The sequence below is a fragment of the Panthera onca genome, chromosome B3, assembly GCF_046562875.1.
Source record: "Panthera onca isolate mPanOnc1 chromosome B3, mPanOnc1 haplotype 2, whole genome shotgun sequence".
Classification (NCBI taxonomy): domain Eukaryota; kingdom Metazoa; phylum Chordata; class Mammalia; order Carnivora; family Felidae; genus Panthera; species Panthera onca.
In genome coordinates this window covers 89,657,758-89,685,661 of record NC_138344.1, presented here as the reverse complement: position 1 = coordinate 89,685,661, position 27,904 = coordinate 89,657,758, and the positions used below count along the sequence as shown (strand labels likewise).

Below are 27,904 nucleotides of genomic sequence, written 5' to 3'. Positions count from 1 at the left end.
CTGTGCTGACAGTGAAGAGCCTGCTTTGGATCCTCTGTCTCCCTTTCCCCAGCTTGTGTGATCTCTCTCTCTCTCTCTCTCTCAAAAATAAATAAACATTAAAAAAAGTATTTACTAGTAGAAACTTCAGGTAATTAGCATAGCATATATTACCTACCTTATATTAAACTCTAAAATCACAGAAAGAAATAGCAAGAAGGAAATGTAAATAAAATTGATAATATTTGATATATACAGAGAGACTTTCAAATCCATTGGACAACACCTTCATAAAAAATATTTAGGTGAATGTGACTTGCATTCCCACATACCCCTCACAAACGTATCTCTTTTACTAAAAGTAAAAACACTCAGTTTGACTGTATTCATTTTGTAACTATGTATTTTTTATAATTAAACAGTAATCAGAAAAGTACGAAGCCATTATAATTATCCTGCCCCATGGCCTACACCCTGCACCTTATTATACCTATAACAGTATGTCAAATGCCTGTAATTTGATACATAAATGAGAACATCATTAAAAAAATTGAGAGTGTATAAAGTCCCAGAATAAAGTAATTGTGCAATCTAGATGCAATTTACAGAAGAAATGAATAGTAAATATGAATCACTGAAACATAATTAGAAGGTAAAATAAAATCTTGGAGAATTGACAAACTGTCCCTCTGAACCAAACCAAGCTCAAAATGCAACTTAGAGAAACAAAGACCAATTCTCCCTTGGGCTTTAGGTGAATGGCATTATCCCTAGCATAAGAGGACAGCTCTTTCAGAGAAGCTTGTCTAATGCAGTGAAAAGTGGGTACAGCAGTAAACAGGCAAATCAAAATTAATCCCCATGTACATTCAGCCATGTTAGGAAACACCTTAGGAAAAGGAAATCTGAGGCATTTAAGGAATCAGCAAATTACTTCCAAAAGCTTAAGCACTATATTCCTCTTCAAAAATCCACGAATCCATACATGGGGCAGCATACCTAGATCTAGTAGATATTTAACCAACATTTGTTGAAAGGATAAAAAAGAGAGACAGGACTGTCTTCCAAAACAGGCATGATGGCTGGCTGCATCCCATCACCCCAGAGCATGTCTCAGCTATTTACTCCTACCCACAACTTAGTGGCTTAGAGTAACAACCAGTTTATTTGTTCATGATTTGTACATTATCAATTTGGGCTGATTCTTCTGCTGGTCTTATATGGGGTCACCCGTGTGACTATAATTAGCTGGAAGCTCTACTTTGTCTGCATGCTATAAGGAGGCCTCCTTCACATGCCTTGCCACTGGTACCGGCTGTCAGCCGGGCCACTTGTCTCCAGCAGGGGAACCTGGGCTTCTTCACATGATGTTAACATTTTTTCCAGGAGGGCAAGAGGGATGACTGTATGATCTCTGGAGGATGCAGCTTGGAAGTTATATCCTATTACTTCTGCCACACCTATTGTTCAAAGCTAGTTGCAAGGCCAGTCCAGACGCAATGGGAAGGGAAACATGACATGTACTCTCGATAGGGATACCTATAATGAGTTTGTGGCCATCCTGAATCCATCAGAGGAAGTAAGAAAGCAAATCACAGATGGGAACACACCACAGGGCTTGATCTAGAAATGGTCTGTTCTGCCAACAAATACATATACTTAAGCATCCAATTTTGGCTATCAGGCCCCTCTGTCATTGAAATAACAGCATAGAAATCCGGATTCAGGATGACACAATGAGTTTGTTATTTGACCATCTTTCCAGCCCTGTCTCAAAGGAAGGAGGTAACTAGGGGTAAAGATTGAAGCACTCATTAATGACAGCAACAGCAGCACAAAAGACATAGTAACGGGAATAAGAGGTAAGTGGAATGCAGAGCACAATTAGACAAATACAAACATTTTAATGATGCATGATCATTAATGATCTCCAAGCTCCATCTCATCCTAACTAACATTTATAGAATTCCGATTTATTCCAATTCTTCTGTACTAGGAAAAGCGCTACAGGGAGCAATTACTTATTAATTACTTAAGACACACCAGCAAGTTCACAGTAGCTTGCAAGACCCTTATGTAGATGGAAATTAGGAGGAATTAGAAAGAGTAAATCACCCAAAATCACACAGTCTAGTTTAGCAAAAAAATTTTAGGATATACTTAAATCTCAGAGCCAGGATCAAACATTTCTCCATACAAAGAGCTACCAAATCCCCTAATGAATCACCATAAAGTCTTTCATAAACTTCCAGATATAAAATACAGTAATTCACAAAGTACCAGAAAGGAAAAGAAATTAAGAACAAGGTGCATATTCAGAGGATGGCCATCATCCTTGAAGGAGGTTAAAAATACATTTATGTAATAACAATCAACAGAAAACAGCTTTAACAGGGAGAAGAAAATGGAAACCTCCAAGGTATAGTAGATACAGCATGTTTCTTTAGAATCAGAAGTATCTGGATTTGAATTTTAGCCCTACTATTAGTCATCTGATCACGGACAAGTTAACTGCCCTCAGCCTCAACCTGATCTTCCAAAAAAAAAAAAAAAAAAAAAGGAATACAATCATGCCCAAGCTGTAGGATTATTGCATGGGTTGGAAGAAAGTAAAAACCAATAGTATCCGGCATAGATGATATTCTAAGAAAATGTGTTTATGATCATAATCGTTATCATCTATTATATTTATTAGATAAAGATACATTATCATTTTTAAGTACTTTCCACATAAAGTATATGAAGGAAAATTCATGTGCTTTCCTTAGCCAAGAGAGTCTTAGAATATTATTCATCCTCAGGCTCTTAGTTCACAAAGATATCTAACAATCTTGTCTTTTGTTAATAACTTCCTATCAGTGATTTAAAAAAGAAAACAAACCCACTGAAAAACTTTGCTATATGAGAGCAAGGAAAAGAAAAATCATACACAGACAGGAAAGAAAAGAAGCTATGGAAAATGTCATATCCGTACAAATGTCTGTGCTTTAAACATGACATGGAGGGGCGCCTGGGTAGCTCAGTCGGTTAAGCGTCCGACATCAGCTCAGGTCACGATCTCGCGGTCTGTGAGTTCGAGCCCCGTGTTGGGCTCTGGGCTGATGGCTCAGAGCCTGGAGCCTGCTTCTGATTCTGTGTCTCCCTCTCTCTCTGCTCCTCCCCCGTTCATGCTCTGTCTCTCTCTGTCTCAAAAATAAATAAACGTTAAAAAAAAAAAAATTAAACATGACATGGATTGGTCCCTGAGGGCTTTCTGGCATCACTAACATATACAACAAAGACTTCAAGTCTTTCAGAAAAGGTTAACTGTATTTACAATTGATGTGTCAATTTTAATAACTATTACCATTCACATTAGAATTAAAACAACGTTTACGGGCACCTGGGTGGCTCCGTCAGTTAAGTGGCTGACTCTTGATTTCTGCTCAGGTCATGATCTCACAGTTCGTGAGATCAAGCCCCACATAGGGCTCTTTGCTAAGTGTGGAGCCTGCTTGGGATTCTCTCTCTCTCCCTCTCTGCCCCTCCTCCACTCATGCTCTCTCTTTGTCTCTCAAAATAAATAAATAAATACTTTTTAAAAAGTAAAATTTCAGGGCGTCTGGGTAGTTCAGTCAGTTAAGCATCTGACTTTGGCTCAGGTCATGATCTTGTGGTTCACAAGTTCAAGCCCCATGTCAGGCTCAATGCTGACAGCTCAGAGCCTGGAGCCTACTTCAGATTCTGTGTCTCCCTCTCTCTCTGCCCCTCCCATGTTCATGTTTTCTCTCTCTCCCCCTTTCTCTCTCTCTCTCTCTCTCTCTCTCTCTCTCTCTCTCTCTTTCTCTCTCAAAAATAAAATAAAAATATTTTTAAAAATTTTTTAAAAAGTAAAATTTTAAAAGAAACATTTTTAGGGGTGCCTGGGTGGCTCAGTGGGTTAAGCATCTGACTTTGACTCAGGTGATGATCTTATGATTTGTGAGTTTGAGCCCCATGTCAGGCTCTGTGCTGTCAGCTCAGAGCCTGGAGCCTGCTTCGGATTCTGTGTCTCCTTCTCTCTCTGCTCCTACCCTACTCGTGCTGTGTCTCTCAAAAATAAATAAATGTTAAAAAAGAAAAAGAAAAAACAAAAGAAACATTTTTAAACATGGCGTCTAAAAAGAGTAACATTTCTAAATTATGGAGAATGTTGATAACCAAGACTCATCCTGTATGGATACCAGATAAAGAGAGTTTTACTGCCATTCTCTCCAGTATTCACATTCTTTTCCCCTTATTAGAAATCTGGTGACCTCATACAGAGGCTATAAAAACGGTTGGAAGCCCAATCATCAATTTTATTCAATTATGGAGAAGGTAACACAAGCTTAATAAATATTCTAGAAATCAGTATCATCTAGGTTTAATGGTAAATTAAGAGGCAAAGATGCAAAAGTATCAAGACCGACTGAAGAATATGGTTGCCTCTCTGAGAGAATATTTGTTTCTCACTCTAGTTTGCAGTTTCCCCACAGTGGGTTCTTTTCTTTTCTTTTCTTTTTCTTTTTTTTTTTTTTTTTTTAGCGTGCTTCCTGCATGGCTTAAACTCACAACCCCGATATCAAGGCCCGAGCTGAGATCAAGAGATGGGCCCCTGGGTGACTCAGTTGGTTGAGCGTCTGAATCTTGATCATGGCTCAGGTCATGATCCCAGGGTTGTGAAGTCAGACTCCACTCTGGATTGATGAGTTGTAGCATCTTGGAGGTCTATGTTAAGGACTCCAATGCCTTGTTCAGTCTCAAAAGGAGAGAAGGCATTGATGAAAGAGTAAATGTGACAGGAGTGCTGGATGGACAGTAACAGTCTGTGCCTGCTTTCTCTGTTCCAAAAGCAAGAAAAGAATAGTTCTGCTCAACGCTACACTAGTCATGCCACATGGTTTGCTGGAGCTGGTATCACACTTCAATGTAAAGTGAGACAAACAAACTGGAGTCCATCTAGAAAAGGGTGGTGATAAAAACTTACGATAGATAACATTTATTGAGTATAAAGTGTAAAAAGGCTTAAAATCATGACACATAGAAAACTGTCCCAAACCAGTTTAGGCCTAATTATGTTTAATCATAAGCAGAGCAATCATGGTTTGAGGATCTCAAGTAACTCAGTTTAAATATTCGAGGTACTGTCACTGGGAATTAGATTTATTATGTGCCCTTCCTTCCATATCAAAATTAATTCGAAACCAAGGGTGCCAGATACTTGGCTCAACTCCAGAAATAAATTTTATGATATGCCTATACAAAAATGGAATAATCTGGATTAGGTGGAATGATTTTAGAATCCTTGAAGGTACTCAAGTTTTGTCAAAATGACCATTTGGCAGGGATGCTTTAGTGAAAATCTAAATTTGAATAGATGTCAGAAGAACTCAGAAGTTTTAAAATGCCAGACCCATCAGGGGTTAAAATGAATTTAAATTGGAATGTCTTGTGTAAATCATGCAATCACCAGAGTACCAGAGATCCTTCAACCTATAATTTCTTAAACCTCGCCAGATTTCCTGCTTTACATGTGCCTGGTCTCTGAAGACAGTGGACTGTGGGGCCCTTGTTTTGAATAAGCTTTAGCATTCCCTGGAACCCTGAGGGTCTACGACCCCAGGCATAGACTCTGACATCATTCAATTACTACACCTTTAGTTTTTTCCTCTCCCCTCATGATAACTAATGATGAAGTGATAATGACGATGGCAATGATGTTGGTGATGATAGCAACTGAATGTCCTTTATCATTAGTCTCCTTTTATAGGTGAGGACACTAAGGCTCAGAGAGGTTACATAAGCCTGAAACACAGGTTTGTGCAATCCCAAAGTTCATGCTTCTAACCACTGCACAATATCAACCTCCACAAAACACATTAACAATTTCCCAATTTCCTTTGTCCCTCTTACTACAGAGTATAACATATCAAGATAGAATAAAAAATATCAGTTAACTTTCCAGCCTATGTATTTGTTTACATCCTTCCTGTTACTATGAAAATAAGTTCCTTGAGGTCAGGATCCAATGTCTAGTTTATATGCTGTTAAAGTGCCTGACATTTGAACAGTAAATACCTGGCCAATATCCTACAAAATTCCTATAAATAACCCCTAAATTTCAGTATGAAGGTAGGCACATTCCTGTTAAATGAGGCATTTTAAATTAAAATATCTGTGACTATTAGTGCTATAACAGTATCTCTCCATGTAGAAAAAGTGTATGTGCTGCTCCATACAGTGTTCGATATCGCCATGCAAGCCATATGCATTTTAATGTCACTATACAAATGTCTTAACACTAATAAAATGAATGCATAGAAATCACTTAATAACCTAACTTACATACCATGGAAATATAACAAAAAGAGCTAATTGCTAAGAAAACACCACAGCCTGTACTTCCAAAGAAGATAAGAGAAAGTTAGTTTTCATAACAGGGTTGATATGTTCCCACTAATAAATCGCTTTAAAGCAAATATCCAATAACTTTGGAAGCAACACCACTAGGATTCGTGAAAAATCTATTAAGACAGGAAATGAGAAGTCAACATGGGAGATGGAATGGAGAAAGCAACTAATATGCAAACTTCAGGTCTCTAGCATTTCCTCAAAAGAGCTGCACAGAGCAAAGTAAAAAATAGAGAAATATAAACAATACTGTTTTGGCTTCTATCCCTGATTAAATACACTGGTTCTATTGAACTAAATAGAGTTTTCTTGCATTTTTCCACGAATTCAGAAACTGCTTCTAGAGTTGGGAAAAAAGGTCCATGCTATAACATTATGCATTTATCCTATGACTTCTTTCTAGAGGCTTTTTTGCCATAGAATCTAAAGTAGATTCAATATCCAATGGTAGGATTGGAAGGATTTTTAAAGCAATAAATTGCATATATGGTCCCACGAAGAAACAAAGAATAGCATGAGGTTTAAGTTTAGACAGATTTCTTCTATAAAAAGATACATATTATCTAGGAAGACTCAAATTGATCAATTTGCATTTTCTTCCTAATGTGACCTAGTTTGTAACTTAATAAACATAGACCCTCAAAGCCAAATTCTGAGAAATCTTACTGATATAGCTCATAGCTTAATAATAAGGCCTTTTCATGTGGTTTACAGGCTGTCAATAAAATGATACTACATTTATAGAACCATGTAATTTCATTATTATTTTCTATCACTTGTTAACCATCTTCATAATTAGTATTAAATTATGTCATACATAGTTCAGTAAAAAGCATTGTGTCAGAAGAGTATGTATCAGAACACTATGATGAAAAGCTTTAAAATGGCATTAGCCATTTCTAAATTAAATTCTTATATTTCTATCTCTTGTTACACTTATATGAAACTGGAGTTTTCATAAAAACACACAATTTATGTTGATAGGGCATAACAAAAATGGTTCACTTCTAACCAGAATAGCTTCAATACTGATAAACATAATTCTTCTTAATTTTACCATGCACACACCATGTAATGGACAAATTATACTGCCTTAGGTTTTAAATAGTTCTCAATGATTGAAGGATGCCACAGGAATAAAAATGTGGGCTGTAGAAATGTAATAAGCAGTCTCACTTTCAAGGTTTACTGAACAAGGCAGAGCGATACACATGTGTGACCGTGGAATGATTTAGCAAAATTACCTGTTAGTCATGTGTCCTATCTATTTAAAGGCCTAAATTCTTGTATTTTTTCTTCAATAAAACATAAAAGTTAGAAGTGATTACCATATACACAAAACTATGAAAATAATGCCAAAACGTTATATTTCTAAGTAAATGAAAAATAAAAATCACTGGAATGAGTTAACAAATTAGCCAGTTATAGAAAGTTTTATGTAGCTTTCTTTCTCCAACCTCAAAATTGGCACATATTTATCAGTAATCTTATCTCCTGTCAGTTGTTCTTAAAATAACTAAAGATATATGATATAGAGCTTATTACATGGTACTTTTATGCAGAGGCAGGGACACTGTTAGATATCTGCAAGCATCTCATCCCAACCACAGAACAACACAGCAATACTATCAGCAGAAAGCAAGATCCTAATTTCACCAGCTAGAAAACTCAGCAAAACTACTGAGCCTAAAGTGCTTCAAGCAGCAAGAGGAAGCAGAACATTGGTGTGAATGAACAAAAGAGAACTGATGGTCATTCATGAAAAGATTTAAAGCAGATAAAACATGCGATGGTCATTCAAACACCAACGCCATAACCACACAATACTTTGCCACCAAGAATGCATTTAATGCAGAGGAGACAAAAATAATGGAAGAGGGGATATAGGTGGGACAATTTTCTTTCAAGTGACCAAAGCTCTTGCTAGCCCCTCATGAGAAAAAAGAAAAAAAAAATCATCTCTGCCTGGTATTAGTCAAAGATATATCTTAATGAACCCCTCCCAAATCACTCAAGCACAAAAGTCTCATATTTCAAAACTGAAGTAGATATGCATATGTCTGTGTGTGTTCATATATACATCACATGTTTGAAGTGGGAAAGAGGTGTGTAAAGCACAGAAGACTGGTGTTGCTCAAGGTCATTCTCCTCTTGAAAAGAGAAAAGGAAAAGTAACTAAAAGAAATGGTCTGGGGGACAGGAGTCAAGGGGCAACTTCTTTGCACCTGCCTACATGCTCACATCTGTTCCCATGGGTGCCCTGACTTTCCTATTGTTTTGGCCCTCTTGCTGGTAAACATAAGAGAGCTTAAAAGGAAGGAACATTTTGCTGGGAAATTTCCTATTAACACCTGACAGTCTTAACCCATTAGTGAGCCAAGCCAGCTCTATCTAAGTACAAGGTCAGTGGTCTCAGATCTTCAAACTAACTGGTGTCTACCTCTCTGCCACTCAAGCAAGGGAGAAGGGAAGGGAGGCAGAAATCTCCATTTTTAAGTAACTTCTATACATGAAACTCTGTGCTAGGAGGTGGATTTGGTTTTGACATTCCACCTAACTCCATGTACCAATGAATGCTGATTCTAAACATATATCACATAGTCATCCATGTTTAGGCTTCTAAGCACTCAACAACCAGATAATGCATTTGTTTTGCCTTCCCTCAGGGTGAGGACACAAACCTGCAGAATAGTGAATTCGTGGTGAGAAAAGGCCAGAGAGAAGTGAAATGAGGAGGGAAATAGAGAAAACCCACTATTTTCCCAGTCACTGATATTCTACCCCAGCATTTCTTCTTTCTTGGGTACCCTCTAAAGAGGTATGCCTTATCTGCTAACAAATATTATGAATATGGTTTCTGTTGTAATACTATTCTGGAGATATCTGGGGGACAAAGAAGTGTCTTTGTCAGATTTTTAGTACACATAAATAGGTATTCTGTCCAGGATTTCCTGAGTGATGAGGGAAATACATAGAAGTTAACTTAAAAAAAGAAGACAAACGATAAGAACCTCCCCCCATCTAATTCCTCCCAAATGCCCACTTATTTTGAGTTTTCATTCAGGCAGTACGCTTTTCTTTCGGAGTCTTCAGAGAGGAGAATGTGGACCTGCTTTTCTGTTAAAGTCAAGTTACTTTCTATATCCTTTCTTGGTTCTCCCTAGAGCTGGAACTTAGAGAGCAAATCTGTCTGAAGAGTGGCCCTCACAGCCCTCGTGTTTACTGGGCTTGGGGGTCGGGGTAGGGAGAGCAGTTGTCTTTTCAGTGGTATTTCAACTGGAGAGAAAACAGGAGTATAAATGACCTAATTAAATCCAGGCGAGCTGGAGGAGAGGAGAGAGAAGAGACAGGAGGAAATGGAAATCTAGGAAAAACACTTAGTTTCAGGTTTCCAACCCTGAGAAATCAAGCGACATTTGAGTATCAAGGCATTTTTGCAGCCAGCTTTTCTTCTATGTTCTTGAATATTCATTTACAAGGGGGTGGAGGACTGCAGGCGCAGGAAGTCAGGCAGGACCTCACTGCCCTCCACGTGTCTCTCTCCACCTCCTTCCTCTCATATCCAGGCCGCCACCTCAGCCATGATGCGCCCGCTGTCTGCCAGGGGGCCCGCTGAGCTCTCCAGCCCCTCCCCAAAAAGTGTCGACCAGGGCCTGGCAGCTGCAGTGGCGGAGCCCAGCCCCCAAGCACGCTGCATTTACGGCCTTGTAGCACCACCAGCCTGCGAGGGCTGCAGCAGCAGCCGAGCCCAGACTCCAGAGCAGTCAGGGACATCAACGCGCAGAGACCGCGAGAGCATCCAGCTAGTGGCCAGCTTGTAGTCTGCAAATGCCATCATATGGATATCTATAGAAACGCAGCAAGCGGAGGAAAAGAGGCAGCGCCCTACACTTTCTAAGCGGCTGTGGCAAAGAGAAACCTTCGGTGCATCTCCAGTCGCTGCCTCCCAGAGCAAGGCGCCGAGCGCTCGGCCCGGCCACATCCTCCGCTGGGTGCACCCAGCAGGCAGCTACCGAAGACTGGAGACAAACGAGCACTCCTTAGTTGAATTATTCAGACCGCCTTCACTATGGAATAAAACATTGATGAGACTACTTTGGAAGTGCTTTATCTTGTTAATCCGAATGCTCTCTAGAAGGGGTGAAATTTCTGTAGGGGACGCAGAGGTGATGCAAAAAAAAAAAAAAAAGCAAATGAGAGAAATAAGCTGCAAGGGTAAGGGGCTTTGAAGTTCGCTAAATTTGTTCCGACTCCGCCAGCCCTGGGAATCTCCTTTTTAACGTATCAGACCCAATATGTTAATTAGGCAGTCGCAAACCCACCCTATTCCTTGTAAATCAATGCTCTGGCAAAAATGCTCAAAAATACATATTATACAGAAACAAGCACACCAAAACCAACCACACAAACCACGCGTACCCGAGCTCCACAACCGAGACAATACAGCTGGGGACAGTATTGGGGTGGTGGTTATGGTTTTAGCCTTGCTCCTCTAGACATAAAAATGACTTCTCTCTGGGATGTATTTTGCTACACAGAAGCCAACGCTGGCAGTTCAATACCATATCTCAGCACACACGCCGGTGACAATGAATTCCCTTTCATGCAGAGCAAGTTCCAAGAAAACTCCATTTCAGATTAAAGTCTCCAGATGCGTAATTTACAACTACTAAAGGATCTGGCAAGCTCCTCCACAATAAGGAAAGGAAAACAACCTGGCACCAGAGGTAGAGAAGGGTCAAAATGGTCCTTGCCTGAAATGATGGGTGGAAACCAAACACCCTCTCGCACTGCACGGTCTGGGGAGGGTTGGATACCAAATGGTCCGTGGCAACCATAGCCTGAAGGAAACACGGAATTTTAATCTCTGGCATCTTCAGACAGGTTCAATATGCCTAGCTTTCCAATATCATCACTTAGGGTGGAGCGTATCCATATTCCCTTAGCTTTCACTGCTAGATTAAATGCTCAGGTATAGATTTATATCCCACCTACTAGAAATTATATTACAACATCACAGAGCGCCCTTGGATATTTCAGCCCTTCCTGATGATTTTCGAAACATTAATAAGTAAAGTAGCCTGCAATGCAGATAAGACACTAGAAACAAGATCAGAAGGAAACTGGGTGAGGCGGATAGTCGTTGGGTTGTTACCTGGTGCCTCTAGAGGAAAAGACGGTCGTAGGAGGACTTTCTGCCCGCAGGTACAATCCCGGCAAGGTGGCTCCAGGTGGCTTTCACAGTCGTACGCGGGTCTCGCTCGTCACTTTGCTGCCCTTTGCCATAGCTCAGCACCCGCATCCTAGGGAGTCCGAAAGGCGGCTCCTGCCACTGCCGCCGCTGCCCGCAGGTCGCGCTGGGTGGGGGATCCGCGGAGATCGCCCCATGAAACCCGCGTTTCTGCGCCCGGGGAGCGGGCAGAGGCAGGGCGGCCGCGCACGCACACACAGACACACTCAAACACACACACACTCACACACTCGCACACAGGCGCGCGCGCACTCGCATTCACTCTTGCACACGCACATCCAGCCCAGCTCCGGGAGGGAGAAGCAGGGAGGGGACTGGTCCTTCTCACGATCAGCTTTGATCCCCACCGGACCACAGGCAGAAAAGAGAGTGGTTTGGCAAAGCTTTTTTATCACGTTTCCTTTAAGTTCTCCTCCAACACAAATCCAAGCAATTCAAGGGCTGATGACATTTTGGTGGAGAGGAGAGAGCCGGGAAAGGGCTGAGGAAGAGTCGGGAATTTTGTTAAGCAGTTTGAAAAGCAATCCTTGTTACCTTGTTTGTACAGAACCCAGCTCGAAGGGCTGAACTTTTGGCTTCAGATGATGTGGACGGAAACATAAATATCTCTGGCCAAGAGAGGAAGGTCTAGATGCACGGAAACAAGACGGCTACAAGACCCTCTGGTGACCTTGTGATGTACCTGGAAGCAAGTTAATACTGGCGCTTTCCAAGCCTCTGGGTAAAGCGATCCACACACATGGGTCCACAGGCAGGCAGCGGTTCCGAATCCAGCCGGGAAAATGGGTCTGGGCGTCCTCCCTGCTCTTCAAGAACCTCGGCATCGAGGGGGCACCGACGAGTTAACATTTGCTTCTGGGCAGTTGGATAAAAGACAGTCAAATGCATCAGATAGGCGCGCGCGCGCACACACACACACACACACACACACACACGCAGACACACACACGCAGCTAGCTGAAGAGCGGCTTACAAAAAAAAAAAAAAAAAAAAAAATAGATGCCAAGATGATTTCAAAAGGTAGAAAAGATCCAGAATCTTTTCTGAAAACAGAAGGGTCAGCAGGAAGGTTATAAAAATCTTCCCGGGTCTTTCATTCTTCCTCTCTCTTGTGAATGTGTGTGTGTATTTCCAGAAGGTTTCCTCGGTCGGCCCCACCCCCGTCCAGTTGCGCTTTTTTCTCTTGATATAAACCGACCGTGCAAAATGGATTATATGGGTGGGTTGTTCTCACAGCCCAGAGCTCCACAGTCAAGAATCCTAAGGGAGCAGCCAGCTGCGAAGCCATTCACATCCTCTAGGGAAGAAGGAAAAACACGCGCAAACACACGCGCACACCACACACACACACACACACACACACACACACACACACACACACGAGTCCTCAGTTCGGGCCGCTCTGCACACGGTGGCCGACTCTCTGCGAGCCGCTGCACACAGCGCCCCGCCCGCTGCCCACCTCGCCAGGGCGAGTCCGCAGCTCAGGCGTGCGGCTGGCAGCCAAGGACCCCGGCTGCGGCCAGGGCGGGCCCCGGTCCCAGGCTCCGCACCGCAGCCTGTTCGGGCAGCGGCAGCCGCCCCGCCGGGAAGGACTGCGTCCGGCGCTGCAGCATGGAGGCGGCGGCGGCGGCGGCGGGCGCGCGGCCGTGGGCCCGGCCCTCGCCGCAATGACGGGAACTACCGCGCCTCCCAGACTCAGAGTCAGGCGAGACCCCCGCCGGGGCCACCGTGCCTCCCTCTGCCCTCGCGCCTGCAAGCCCGGCTCGCTCCGGACTGATTAACCCCGGGCAGGAGGAGAGGGTCCACGAGGTGCTTGCAAATCCCCTGGCAAAGAAGTTGCGGGGGCGTTGCAGGGAGGGGGAGGGGAGAAGGCGGAAAAACTGGAGATAAAGGCGAACTTCTAGGGGCGTCCTCAAGCCTCTTGCAGAAGGCAACTTGCGCACTACCTACAGCCCACAGTTACAGGATAAAGGAATGTCACCGGGTCAAGGTGCGACTACTAACAGCGGTGGGAAAAGTCATTAGCTATAACCGCCAGGAAAATCTGAGACGGAAGGCTGCTGACTTGAGGTCTCTGTCGCCTGCGACTGGCATCCAGGGTCCCCTTAGTAGTAGGCGGTGGTTCTCTCACTAAGCAGATTGGAAAAGAAGCTGAAAAGAACATTTATATTTGAGAATCAACTCAGCCCAGCATTAGACATTACAGTGCTGCAATTGGCCACATTTTAGTATGTCCAGGGCAGAAAGCCAGTCCAATAGCCGATATTAGCCAGGACTGACCACTCAGGTCACTGGGAAAGAGATCTGATCTGAAGCAGCAAAAAGAAGGGTGGTGGGGAGAATTCTAGACTGGGTCCTGCCAGGCCACATATCTCGTGACCCTGCGCAAGTTCATCGAGCTTCTCTCCTAGACCCTCCAGTCAGTCCCTCCAGTCTGGAAAAAGCTTCCTTCCGGGACCCCCCCCCCCCCCCCCACTCAGTGAAACCACGCCGTTGTTGTCTGCTGGAGCCAGGAAAGCCTTCCCCTTCTCTTTGACGGGTTCCCCAGCACTTGGTCTTCAGCCCCAGGAGGCACCTGCTGTCTTAGCTCTGATCTAGGCTGCCCCTGACACTGGTCAGAACCCAAAGGAAACCCAAAGGGAACCCAAAGGGAACCCAAAGGTAAGGGAAGAGCTAGGGGTTGCAGAGGGGGGAAGCAGCCTACTAAGGGCCTCTTCCTGGCCTACTTGGCAAAGCCACGTGTTGGTGGACCCCCTCGGATGGGCGCTCTCTAATTTTGCTACCAATAGGGCTTTCCCAGGCGTGCGCGTTGCCCTGCGGAGGCACGAAAGCACTCAGACAGTAGCACACCCACTGAGCTCACCCACGGAGCTCACCCAAGCGCGCACACTTGCACCCACGCACAGGCAGGACCCACACAGCCGCCTCTTTGCGGAAAGAAGCCGAAGGGTGGAATGCTGGAGGTGCCAACCGTTCATCTCCTTGCTCCGCTCTGCTTCCCCTCCCCCGCCCCCGGCTCCGGGTCCAATCCAGGGTTTAGGAGTCGGCAACCCTCGCCGCTGCTTCGTTCCGAAGGAGCACGGCTCCGGGGCTGCAGGTCCGGCGGCGCCTCCTTCCTCCGGGTCAGCCGGCGGCGCCCGGTCCCGGGCTGGGGGGCGGGGGAGGAGAACCGCGGAGCCCGCGCTGCGCCGGACGGTCGGAGTTCCAGAGCTGAAGCGTCAAACTCACACAGCCGGGGGCTGCGCGGCCACACCTCACAAAGTAAACCCCGGGGACGCCGCTACCGTCCAGGCGAGTCTCCTCTAAAACCGTCAGTGCTTCCCCAGCGCCTTTTTGTCCCCCGAAGTGAAAACCCTGAGAGTCCGAGAAGTCTACGGCAAGCACCTGCGGCGACCTGGGTCCGGGGACTCCCCGTGGAACAGGGAGAGAGAGTGCTGCCATCCCCGCTTCACTTTGTAACTTGGCCACTTCTGGGACTTCGCTGGAGGGCGGCGGAGGTGCACGAGTACGGAGGAGAAGCAGCCGCGAGCGAGCACTTCCAAATACTTTAGGACGCGGGGGTGACTCCTGCTCCTTCAGGATCATCCCACTTGCCACCCTTCCCTGCTGAGCTGATAGGAACCGCTAAAGTCCAGGAAGTGAAGGTCTGCAGTTCCTCCTGGGAAGTATAGAGAGATGTTGAATGAGAAATCCAAAGACCTTACATCGCTGGACCAAGAAACTTTTCTTCTTCCTTTTCGTTTTTTCCCTTTCTCTCTCTCTTTCTCCCTCCCTTCCTTCTTTCTTTTTCCTTCCTTCCTTCCTTCCTTCCTTCCTTCCTTCCTTCCGTCCTTCTTTCCTTCCTTCCTTCCTTATCTTTCTTTTCTTTCTCTTTCTTTCTTTCTTTCTTTCTCTTTCTCTCTCTCTCCCTCCCTCCCTCCCTCCCTCCCTCCTTTCCTTCCTTATCTTTCTTTTCTCTTTCTTTCTTTCCTTCTCTCTCCCTCCCTCCCTCCCTGGCTTCCTTCCTTATTTCCTTCCTTCTGTCCTTTCCTTCCTTATCTTTTCTTTCTTTCTTTCTTTCTTTCTTTCTTTCCTTCTCTCTCTCTCTCTCTCTCTCCCTCCCTCCCTTCCTTCTTTCCTCCCTTCCATCCTTCTTTCCTTCCTTCCTTATATTTCTTTTCTTTCTTTCGCTTTCTTTCTTTCTCTCTCTCTCTCTCCCTCCCTTCCTTCTTTCTTTCCTCCCTTCCATCCTTCTTTCCTTCCTTCCTTATATTTCTTTTCTTTCTTTCTTTCTTTCTTTCTTTCTTTCTTTCTTTCTCTCTACCTTCCTTCTTTCCTTCCTTTTTCTAGTGTCCGGACAGAGGTGAGGAGGGGGCATGCTTAACCAGCTGTAAGAAGTCTAGAGTTGAGAACAGGGCAAAGTTCAAATATAAGTATGTGCTTTTAAGAAAAGTGTGTGTGTGTGTGTGTGTGTGTGTGTGTGTGTGTGTGTGTGTGTGACAAAGATGACATCAATGTTTCATTAAAGTGAAGGAGTAATAATGTATAACTTTTCAATGTTCTCTTATGTTGCAAGCCCTACCAAGCTCATAAAAACATCCTTTCTTCATTTAGTTTAGCCTTTCTGTACATTATATATCTGAAAGTGCTTTCCTCTACTTTCCCAGTTTTATCTCATTTCAAGAAAGGCTGGTAAAGCCTTGTAACTCTTACTGTCCACATACAATGTTTGTTCCTTTCCCTCCTGTGGAAGCTGAGTAGTTTGAGCTTTTTTTTTACATGGTTGTCAGTAGAAGGTGGCAAGACTCTCAAGGAGAGGCTAGGATACTCTTTCCAAAAGGATCTCAAAGGTAACAAAGGGTAGTTTAATTTTTATTTCCTTCAAAGGTAAAAGGGCCTCTGAAAGCAAGAGAGAGAGCAATTTCTGGTTTGCCTATAGGGTTATTATAGGCAGTAACCGACTATTGTAATTGGTGAACTTTTACGAGTCCAAACAAATTCCTGGTAGAACAGAGTCTGTTTTTACAGTGCCAACTAAAGAGATCTAAAATGTGTTTCACTAAATAATTTAGGTTTTGCTTTTCTCAGTATATCTTCCTGACTTTATTTATTTCGAAATCCAATGTTAATGCCAAATCACTTTTAAAATTATGTTAAGCTTCTCTCTCCCAGGTTGTTTTTCTAATGATCATGGTCATAAATGTTGCACTGTCTTCCCAGAATAATCCACAACTTGAAAAAGTTGTGTTTTGACAATTGAAGACAACAAATGGAATTGTGAATGTTTTTCAGTTAAAATAATAACAACCAAAAGCTAACCTGAGTTTCTGGTTACGTTATTATTTGGCATTTGAATTTCTTCTTAGGCAGTAAGATAGGCATGATTTACTCTAAATTTTTTGTTAACAGGTTACTCCATGAATTTTCTGACTTCTGTGGATTGATGTGTGTGATAAATTGTCTTTTCAGTTCATTTTGTGTTGATACACACTTTTAAAATCTTATTTAAGTTGGGATTGTCTCCAGATTTTCTGGGTGATGAATCGCTATTATGAAGAGCTTTCAATTCTTCTTACTAACATAAAATTCTCTGTTAATTAAAGACTGAAAAATGACATGAAGAAACAACAGGGAAATTCAAGTTTTGAAATGAAGTAATAACATTAAAAATTAGTTAAAGCAAGTGAAATCCAAACATCAACATTTTAAAAAAAGAACTGTCATAGTTGTGCCTTCCATAGTTTTGAAATGTAAAAAGAGATTTGATTATCTTAGAAACATGTTTCTCATGTTGTACCTGCCTATAAGTTCTAAGGTACAAATTGTGTTGCCAATTAGATTTAAACAAAAAAACAACAACAACAACAACAACAAAAAAACAGATTCAACTGAACTCTAAACAGAGTTGAAGACCCAGCATATTTCTTTCATAAGTAAACAGATTTCTCATGTATCTATTTTTGGGTCTTCCAAAAAAATCAAGCTTATTTACTATTTAACATTCTTACTAGATACGGAAGATATTTTCCATTTTTTTTAAATAAAAACTTTGTCTTGATTTGTAATTTTTTTACTTGCGTAAAATATACATTTACTTTTTTTCTTCCTTTATCTTTGTTATCTTTTTAACCTTGATGGTTGATGGTAATGATGTATTAAGTGATCAGGGTCTACCTCATGAAAGCTGGAACTCACCCTAAGAACCCAATAAATTATTTGGACAAAAGTGCCCATTTACTTTACTGAGAAAGGTCTTTATTGAAATTAATTATTGAAACACAAATGTAATGATTTTTAAAGATTGTGTCAAAAGCAAGAACTTTTTGAGAGTTCAAAGAGAAGGGGTTATTTCAGAGATAAACATTGCTGGAGAGGCAAGGCAATTCTTAGGCAATATTGCAAGCAAGAAGTAGATATTATCTTTCATATCCATCCATCTGTGTTTCTTCCTTATTTGCTATGTCCTGGTATCAATTCCCTGTTGTCTGGTGCTTCCATTTAGTTAACCCAGAAGCCCCAAAGCACAGCATTCTACCTAGAAATATCTAATCCAGAGATGAATGGTACAATATCGTGATTTATTTTCCTCTTGTCAAAACCTCTATTTAGTCATATTATTAGATGGATCTAATTAAATTCTTAAGAAAACAGTCACATCACGCTAATTCAAACTAAAGTGTCAATGACTAGCTGTTAACCTACTTCAGAAATATGAAGTAACTTAGTATATAAAAAGTAGAATTTCTGGCAAAGTGTGTTACATGTCCAGGAAGCAAAGGCGCCACAGTCCTTCTTAAAATTGCGTTATGTTAAGTAGGGTACTACTTTTCCTATTTCTTTTTTATATTTTTGAAAATGCTATGAACCTAGTTTTTAATCTGGGAAGAATCATTTTGAAAGTCTTATATTTATAGATCCAGATAGTATTTCAGGAACATTTCCACTTGATTTTTTTTTTTAAGTAAGCTCTGTGCCGAATGTGGGGCTTCAACTCATGACCTCTGAGATGACTGCATGCTCTTTACTAAGCCAGCCAGCTGCTCCACCACCTGAACCTGACACTCTGTTTTAAAGTGAAGCCAGTCATTACATAATTGTCTTAAAAACAAATTATCTTAAAAAGTTGCATGATTGTTCTTGTGACTTGATTTGTGAGTATTGGTAGGCAAACCAAGTCATAGCAGATGGCAGTGATGCTGTTGAAAGTCTATGGACTTAACTTCTTCAAACTGAATATATTACTCTCAGTTCTAAAAAAAAAACCTGATAATAAATTATATGAGAAAGCTTTCACTTTTATGCTTTAGTGTTTTACAGTCTGTTTTTTAATGTTTATTGTTCTCTAAAATCTGCCCCTGAATTTCAGTCAGGTGGCCACAAGTCGGCAGTAATGTGACACACTCATGTGGTTGAAACCACAGGGTTTGGCTTTCCTCTTACAGGCCACCACAGATTTAGAATTAAGAACTGTTTTCTATCTATTTTATGAAAGATGCATTTTCATTAAGATAAATAATGTTAGATAAGTTTTTCACGTACATGAAAACAGATAATTTTTTTAGAACAATTACTTGTTAACATAAATTCCTAAAGCATGATTAGGTAATTTCCTCCTAATCTCTTCACCAGTTCCCTACTCCTTTAATTACGGTCTCTTTAGGAAATTGAGTTACTTCTCATTACTCTACTCGTGTTTTACCTCCTACTCTTTTGGGTCCTTTCACTGATGGAACATTCTTAGGTAGCTTGGTAGTAAAGTTCTCTTGGATGTATTTCTCAGCTGCAGTGCCGGTGATTTCTGTAATGAACAAATCTTTTGTGATTGTTTACCATAAAACCTTCTCTCCATAGAATGACTTTTTTCTGCATGCAGTGCTAGTCATTTCATTGTCTTAGGCAGTGTCCAGCACTAGGTGCTGGGGAGAGAATAATCATAATTCTCTTGGTCTCTGTCCCCATGATAGCACACACTTACCATCTCATGCAGATTATAGACAACAATATGACTTTGCTTTATTTCACAATGACGATTTGCTATTAAACCCAAATCTTCTTCAGTTAGGCCTCTGGAAACCATCTCCCTTGACTCCAATAATAGCTTCTTTACTGCTGTTAGTTTCTAGTTTGCTTTTTCCCACATTTATCCAAACTGTCTTGAAAGGTAGCCTATGAAATATCCAGACACAATCTTTTACCAAAGTACAAGATACAACACAGTGTATTTGATAAAATGTTAGAATATAACATGTCTGGGATTCAATCTTGGGTCTGAAATTTACCGCATTACTTGTGGAAATTCACATTTCACTCTAGCCTGAGTCTTTGACTATAAAAATTATAAAACTCATATTTGTGGTTGGTTAAGTGATTGTAATAATTTTGCCATTTTAAACTACCCAGCAGAAGCAACTACTCCATACATATCACTTCTATTCTTTGTCTTTAGTCTAAAATTATGTAATGAATAACTAATTTTACTGAAAGTGTATTATAAATTATCTAGTTTCTGAAAATCTATTTATAATCAATAAAATTTGTTCATAAAAGTGAGATAAAAACCCTCAGGAAGATGCCTAAAACATTCTACTAATATTTTTATTTTCCTTTATATTAAATATTCTGTAATTTTAGTGACATATTGTTGGGAAAAATCTTGAACACTCAAGTTGCTCTCTTCAGGTACTATTCATCCTCAATATGTATTTTAAAAGTTAATACCTTTCTCTTTAAGAGAGGTACTCTTGCAAGAATATAATCAAAGAAACTTTCTTCAAATTTATGCAGCTTAACCCTGGCTCACAGACTAGTTACTACACATAAAATGTCTCTTGGCCATTACTCATGTCATTATAAAAATGAAGAAGTATGTTGAGAATATGAAAAGTTGAAAAATATGAAAATATAAACAGAAACATTATTGAGTACATATTTTAAGTTATTTGGCCTCTGATTTATTAAAATCCTTAGTAACATTTATATATGTAGAAAATATATTTATTTTTAAACATTTATCTTTTTATTATGTTATATTGCTATACGATAGTATATTCCCAGTTTCTCGGAAGTGAATTTGTATCTTGGCAGCATTAATTTAACTATTATCCTTCTGTTGTATCTTTTGTTTCTGCTTGGATATGCCCAAACCATAAAATATTCTTGGTTTGTGTTAGATTGACGTGTTTTAACCTTTCGATAATATAAAATTAGAACCTTTTTAAACCAAAAAATACATTATTGGATAATTAACATAACTTACTGATTGTGGAGATATCTTAGATATTTTATGTTGTTTCATTAGCAACAGAATTTAGGAACTAAGAAAAAGTTAGGTGGGAAATCTTTGTGAAAAATTATATGAGATTGCAGCCTTTCTATATGTTTTTCAAACATGTGGTCAACAGTAATTATAGTTAGCTGTTACAATTTTATAAATTTGAGGACTTGCTACATTTTATGGTAGAAATTGCTTAAGACTCTTGATTTCTATAATACTGATAAATGTAACCACAAATGTAAAAACATTGGCATTGAATTCATTCATTCATTCACTCATTTTCATACATATTATGCTTCAAGAATGGGTCCTTCCTGGTCTTGACTACATTGACTAAGAGATGTTTTGTTCTCTAGTTTCCATTCATACTAAACGGGACAATATGTCTTGGGGAGGGGGAAAGAATGGGAAACAAAGAATGTGGGCAAATTGTAAAGTTAATAATTGCTTAGAACCATAAAAACAATTCCTTATATATTGTCTAGGAGTGCTTCCCTCCCCCGCCCCCCCCCACGACTTCCAACATTAATTCTCTATTTTCAAAAATATTTTCATACTATTCCACTGAGATCTTTATTTTATATACTTTTATTTTTATTTTTAATTTTTTAATGTTTATTTCTTGAGAGACACAGTGTGAGTGGGGGAGGGGCAGAGAGAGAGGGAGAAACAGAATCCAAAGCAGGCTTCAGGTTCCAAGCTGTCAGCACAGAGCCCGACGCGGGGCTTGAACTCATGAACTGTGACATCATGACCTGAACCGAAGTCGTACACTTACTGGCCAAGCCACCCAGGCGCCCCTGTTTTATATACTTTTAACAAGATGGAGATAAATGGACCATCTATCTGCATGGAAGATCTGTATAACACATTAAAGGTTTTATTTTTCACGTTGGTGAATAGTAGAAAGTTTGAAATGTAGTTTTAAACCTGAACTTTGTCTTGAATGTGGGAATGCTCATAATCCAAAAAATAAAATACATTTTTTATTAATTCTGAAAGATGGACATTAGTTTGATGCAATGAACTAGAATAAGACTGTTTCTTTTTCTAGTGACCTTATCTTGGAAATTTTGATTGGATTCAGTAGTACTACACTTACTCATTCATTTAGAAAATTGCCAGTGAGGTTCCAGATGGATTCCTTGACCTCCTGAACTCATTTCTGCCATTGTGTTCTGTCTTTACACTATGCAACTAGCTTCCCTATCCAGCTTTTGTTATTTGATCACTTCTGGTGTCTCCTTAGCAAGAGAATACCCTTTTACAGGTGAAATGCAGGCCTGTTTTCCAACACCAAGCAACACAGGAATGATTCTGCTTGGAATTAGAAGAGAATTAGAAAAACTTCTTTGAATAGTTACAAAAGAGCCTTCTAGAAAATTTTGCAGATAATGCCCCAACTGGAACTTACACTGAAACTTAAAATGTTAAAGAAGAAAAACAGTATGTATAGAGTGGCCATACTTAGACTACTTTCTGTAAATGTTAAAGCATTTGTCTTTATAAAATATTCAAGGTAATTTTTACCCTCATAGAGCAAATGTCCGGTTCAAGTGGCAACTATGCTTTGAAAGCTAATTTTATTTGAAACATTTTTTTTCTGCTTTGTGAAATATACAAATACACAGTTACCTTTTTGGATTATGTGTTGCTTTGACTTTTAGGTATGAAATCTCTCCCACTGTGGTTCATTTGCTATTTTTTGCCTTAGTACAATGTATCTGTGCTACAGTGTGCACTAGGAAGTAAATGCTGAAACGGAAAGGCAACAGTAATGAGTACCCCAAGAGAGTTAACCCTGGATTGGAACAAAGTTGAACTTTGGAAAAGAAAGTGAGCATTATCCACAATATACCCAAGTGTGTTTGTAGTTTCAGCTATGATCCAGTCAGCAAATTTAGTGTTTCACGTTCTCTGTAGATCACATTTACACACAAGGTGATAACTATTTTTAAAACGTAATGAATGCAAAGACTTCTTTAATTTTTGTCTTTCGTATTTTCAAACATAATATTTATTTCTATATCTCATAAATGTTGCAGTAAGATAATATGAATATGCATAAGGTAATGTACCAGGCTTTTTTCTTAACCATTTAGTTTGTGATTTCAAACAGTTCAATTTTTCCTTTGTTCTTTTAATCTTAGAATATATATATATATATATATATATATATATATATATATATATATATATATAACTTACATGGAGCAAACTGTTCAATAGAGGTTTAACACTTATTTTTTAAATGTACTTTTTTTTTTCTAATCCAGCAACCGGCTCATGGGTAAAACAGAATACCTGACTTTGAGAAACTGCAGCCCATGAAAATAAGAAGTTTTTTATATTTGGCAGTCATGATGAAAAAGCAATTGACACTTTGTTCCATCTTCTCTTTCTGGTGGTGTTTGTGTTTCAGGTGTTAACAGCATGAACTGATAATGAAACGTTCTTGGAACACAATCTATAGTGGTTACCTCCAAATAAATAAGTACTTTTGATAGGGAAAAATTATGTTATAAGATGGCTGACAGGTCTGATAGGGAAATTCCAGTCTGCGCCCAAAGACTCCCCTTTCCTGGTTCTTCTTCCTACCCTGCTTGCGGCTGGCCAAATCACTACTAATGTGGAAGAACAGATTATAAATTGTCCCCCATGCTTGCGCTTGGGACTCAGACCTCTGAGCAGTGATCTCCTCTGAGCCTGCTGGTGTGAAATAAACCACCTGCCTGCCAAGATCACTCAATGCCGCTTGGTTCTTCCACCAGCTGATCCAGACCAGATTCCGTAACACTTTTTCTATCTAATCTGGCATCTTAATTGTACTGTATCTTTGATTTACTCAAAACTATAAGGGGATAATTGACATTTACATTAATTCCATAGATAGCCCCTATACTTATATGTGTGTTACTATAATCAAAATGTTTTGTTGTACTTGCAGCTAGAGAGGGAGAAATTCATTAATATATTTTACTTTATATTTATAGAAGCAGTGATATATACCTTTAAGTACATATATATATATATATATATATATATATATATATGGTGATCACTAATGATTACTTTCCAAATGATACAGTTTATTAACAAACTTTTAATTTTTCAAGAACAGAAATTTATCATTAGAAGGGAATTTACAGACTACTTAAAATTTAATTATTCTGTTTGTAGTTGACATATAATGTTAGTTTGCAGTGTAAAACATAGTAATTGAGCAGCTCTATACATTATGGTATCACAAGTGTAACTACGATCTGAAGACTGGCTATTTCAACCACTAATTTTGTTTTTAAAAACTGACAAGCAGAGACCCTACGCTAATTTTTCCATGCTTCATGGAGAGAAGCAAGGGCAGGGTTAGAATCAACTAGATCACACTGCCAGCTTCTCCCACTCCCCAATCCTATTAGTAAGGCTTCTTCTACTGTAAGCAAGAAAGAATCACCTGGGCTACATTTGTATAAAAGAAGTTGGTTTAAAAAATGCTTGTAGAATTTGAGTAGGAGAAGGTGAATTGTGGTTCCAGGAATAATAGCAATATGTGGTACAATTTGAAGGCTGTGAAGAGAACCATTAACTTAACTAAGACTGGGGATTTATGAGTGGAAGGTAAACAAGGAGTTCGTTAGACTAAAATGATTTTGATGCCTTGCTGGCCTCCACAAGCAAATCAAAACCTTAAACCAGAGTCAGTGCACTTTAATGTGAGAAAATGAAATAACCAATCATAAATGGCCACCTAGGCTCTCCCAAATAAGGCAACTGCTTAAGCTATAGCCAATCAAATCATTCCCTTGCTTTCTCCACATCTTCTCTATAAAAACCTCCCCTTTACCTCTGGGGCACCTGGGTGACTCCGTCAGGTAAGGGTCAACTCTTGGTCTCTGTTCAAGTCATGATCTCACAGTTCCAGAGTTCAGGCCCCACATCCTGCTGTGCACTGATGGTGTAGAGCCTGTTTGGGATTCTGTTTCTCCTTCTCTCTGCCCCTCCCCCACTTGTGTGCAAGCTGGCTCTTTCTCTCTCAGAATAAATAAATAAACTTAAAACAAACATAAACCTCTCTCCTGTCTCCTGTTAGTGGATCTCCTCTAACCACCTTTGGTTTGGTGTTGCTCAATTTGAATCAATATGTGTTCAAATAAACTTAAAATTTTTAATGTGCCTCAGTTTATCTTTTAACATGAGCTCCTTGACATTTAAAAGAAGCGTGGTATGAACTATAATAATTCTAAAGTTGCCCTTTTTCTTGGGGAGAAAGTGTAAAAGATTACGCTTAACACATAAACCAGTGGTTAATCATTAGGATCCAGGAAATCTAGATCTAGTTTAGATTATGCTAGTAACTTCCTGAGTTTACTCATATTACAGTAAATAGACAAATGCTATGTAAAGATTGGAACATTGTTCTTTATCAACAATAACTTCATATTCTGGAAAGAAGGAAAACCAGTTAAACAAAAGAGAGTAGATAAATGTGTATGTACATATATTCTAAAGGAAGGAATAGGGGCACCTGGGTGGCTCAGTCAGTTAAGCGTCTGAGTCTTGGTTTTGGCTCAGGTCATGGTCTCACAGTTTGTGGGTTTGTGCCCCGTGTTGGTCTCCACTGACCGTGTGGAGCCTGCTTGGGATTCTGTTTCTCCTCTCTCTGTCCCTCTCCCACTCGTGCTCTCTCCCTCTCCCTCTCTCCCCCCTCTCTCAAAATAAATAAATAAACTTAAAAATGTTAAAAAAAAATAAAGAAAGGAGTAATTAGCTCTACTTGGTAAGTCAGGGAAGATTTGCAAATGTAAACACTGTAGCTGGGTCTGTAAAGATAAGTAGGAATGGTCCAGGCAGTAAGGGAAAGATGGTTATTCTAACAAGTAAGAATGCCATGAGCCAAATGAAAAGATACAAGACAGTAAACCCTCAGGATAAGGCAAGGTCATCCAGGTTCTGGACATACAGTGATTTGCATGCTCTGCTTAAGGGGTTTGACTCCATTTGGTAGTCAGCAGGAAGTCATTAAATGGCTTTATGCAGAAGAATAATAAATATGGATTCTTATTTTAGAAAGATGGATCCTGGGGGACCTGGGTGGCTCAGTTTTGGCTCAGGTCATGGTCTCACAGTTTGTGGGTTTGTGCCCCGTGTTGGTCTCCACTGACCGTGTGGAGCCTGCTTGGGATTCTGTTTCTCCTCTCTCTGTCCCTCTCCCACTCGTGCTCTCTCCCTCTCCCTCTCTCCCCCCTCTCTCAAAATAAGGAGTGTCTGACTCTTGGTTTCAGCTTAAGTCATGATCTCACAGTTTGTGAGATCGAGCCCCACATAGGGCTCCACACTGCCAGGGTGGAGCCTGCTTGAGGTTCTCTCTCCCTCCCTCTCTCTCTGTCCCTCCCCTGCTTGTTCCCTCTTTCTCTCTCTCTCTCTTAAAACAAATAAATAAATTTTAAAAAAATTGTAGAAAGATTAGTCCTGCAGCAGTGTAGAAGATAAAGGAACTAAAAACAAAACAAAACACTCTGAAGAAGAATTATAGTCATTAAGAAAGGTGAGGGTATGACTATAGATTGGAGAAAGAGAATTAGATTCAAGAGTAGATAAAATGTTGGTATCCATATGGCTTAACTGCTAATATGATCACTGTAAAGGGGTAAATTAGGTTGATGCTCAGCTACCACAATCTGAATTTACAGGATCTATACAGGAATATCTCAGTAATCCAAGAAAAAGATATATAGAAGAACTTAAAAGAGTTGTGAGAAAAGAGGGGAGTACATACTTACTAGAATAACACAGTTTCTCATTTCTGCTGCTGTCTTCATATGGGCTTTTTATGAAACTTTATTTAAGCTTGATAACTAAAGAATATGGCCCAGATATGAATATCACATCAACTACTAATATCATGCTCCTGTTTGTGTCTCAACTTCAACCCCCAAGAGAGAGCAGTCTAGCCCAGCTGTACTGAAGGGATAGGGTAATATGGCCTACCACTTACTCAGCAAACAGCCATTAGAGTCAGACTCCTCTTAAGAAATTCAAGTAAGTTTTCTGAGAAGTGGGTCTAGAGACAGGAAAAAATGTATTCTCTAATCTACCAATGTATGGATGTAGAAAGAAAACCATTTTAGATGAGAATTCACTCAGTTCTATATGTGAACTTAAGAGGGCTGGAAGAAAGATTCTTCGGAGGTATCTGAATCTATAAATTGAGCTCAGAGCAGCAATCTGGGAGGGAGATTTTCATGAATTTGTAGGTGACAAAATAATGAGATTAAATGAGAGTGCATGAGTGAACTCATGGACCCCAGAGTAAAATGGACCCCAGAAGTACAGACTAGCCAAGGAATTGATAAAAAAAGATATGGAAATAAGTTGAAAAAGAATATATCTTAATAGGGAGATGGAGAAAATGATATCACAGAAAGCAAAGACAAAAACATTTCAAGAAATGGGTTGGAGAACAGTGTCAAGTGTTGCAGAGAGATTAGTAATACAAAGAGTGAAATGAGGGGATATTTAATGGGTATCATTAGTGACGTTAGCAAGACCAGTTTCAGTGGAATAATATTTGAGGATAATCCCATTTTGCAGTGGGCCAAAAATAAAAGAGAGAAATCTAAAAAAGAGTATGGATCATTCATTCAAACGGAAAGACTTAAGTGAAGATAGAAGGTGTTGAAGCATCTAAGTCAGATCCCGTTAAGAAATAAGACATAAAATACGGACAAGAGTTAATAAATTGCTGGAGCACAGCACCCAAGGAGTTAGTATAAGATCTTATGTACAAGGGATTAGCTCCTGGAAGAAAAGACTTCTTTCTAGAAGCATGACAGAAGCTGGTACCTGTTGTCTTGTCTAAGCTCCTCCATAAATATTTAACTTTGCTGTTGCATATATTTTCTTACTGATATTTTTTAATTGAATAGAGGATAATGGCATGTACTGAAAAATATTTAAGTATCTGTCATTTGAGGTGCAGAGGTTCTGTGATAGATGTATTATTATGA

General features: G+C 40.2%; 1 protein-coding gene across 5 annotated transcripts in view; it reads right to left on the bottom strand.

Moving 5' to 3' along the window:
- Positions 1-13,999, bottom strand: part of LRFN5 (leucine rich repeat and fibronectin type III domain containing 5) — a 250,850-nt gene extending 236,851 nt beyond the window's left edge. For all 5 annotated transcript variants that reach the window (XR_009606205.3, XM_060619596.3, XM_060619594.3 and 2 more), the window contains exon 1: positions 11,546-13,999. The gene's annotated coding sequence lies outside the window, so the exon portion shown is untranslated. The remainder of the gene's footprint in view (positions 1-11,545) is intronic.
- Between the last annotated feature and the right edge of the window lie 13,905 nt (positions 14,000-27,904).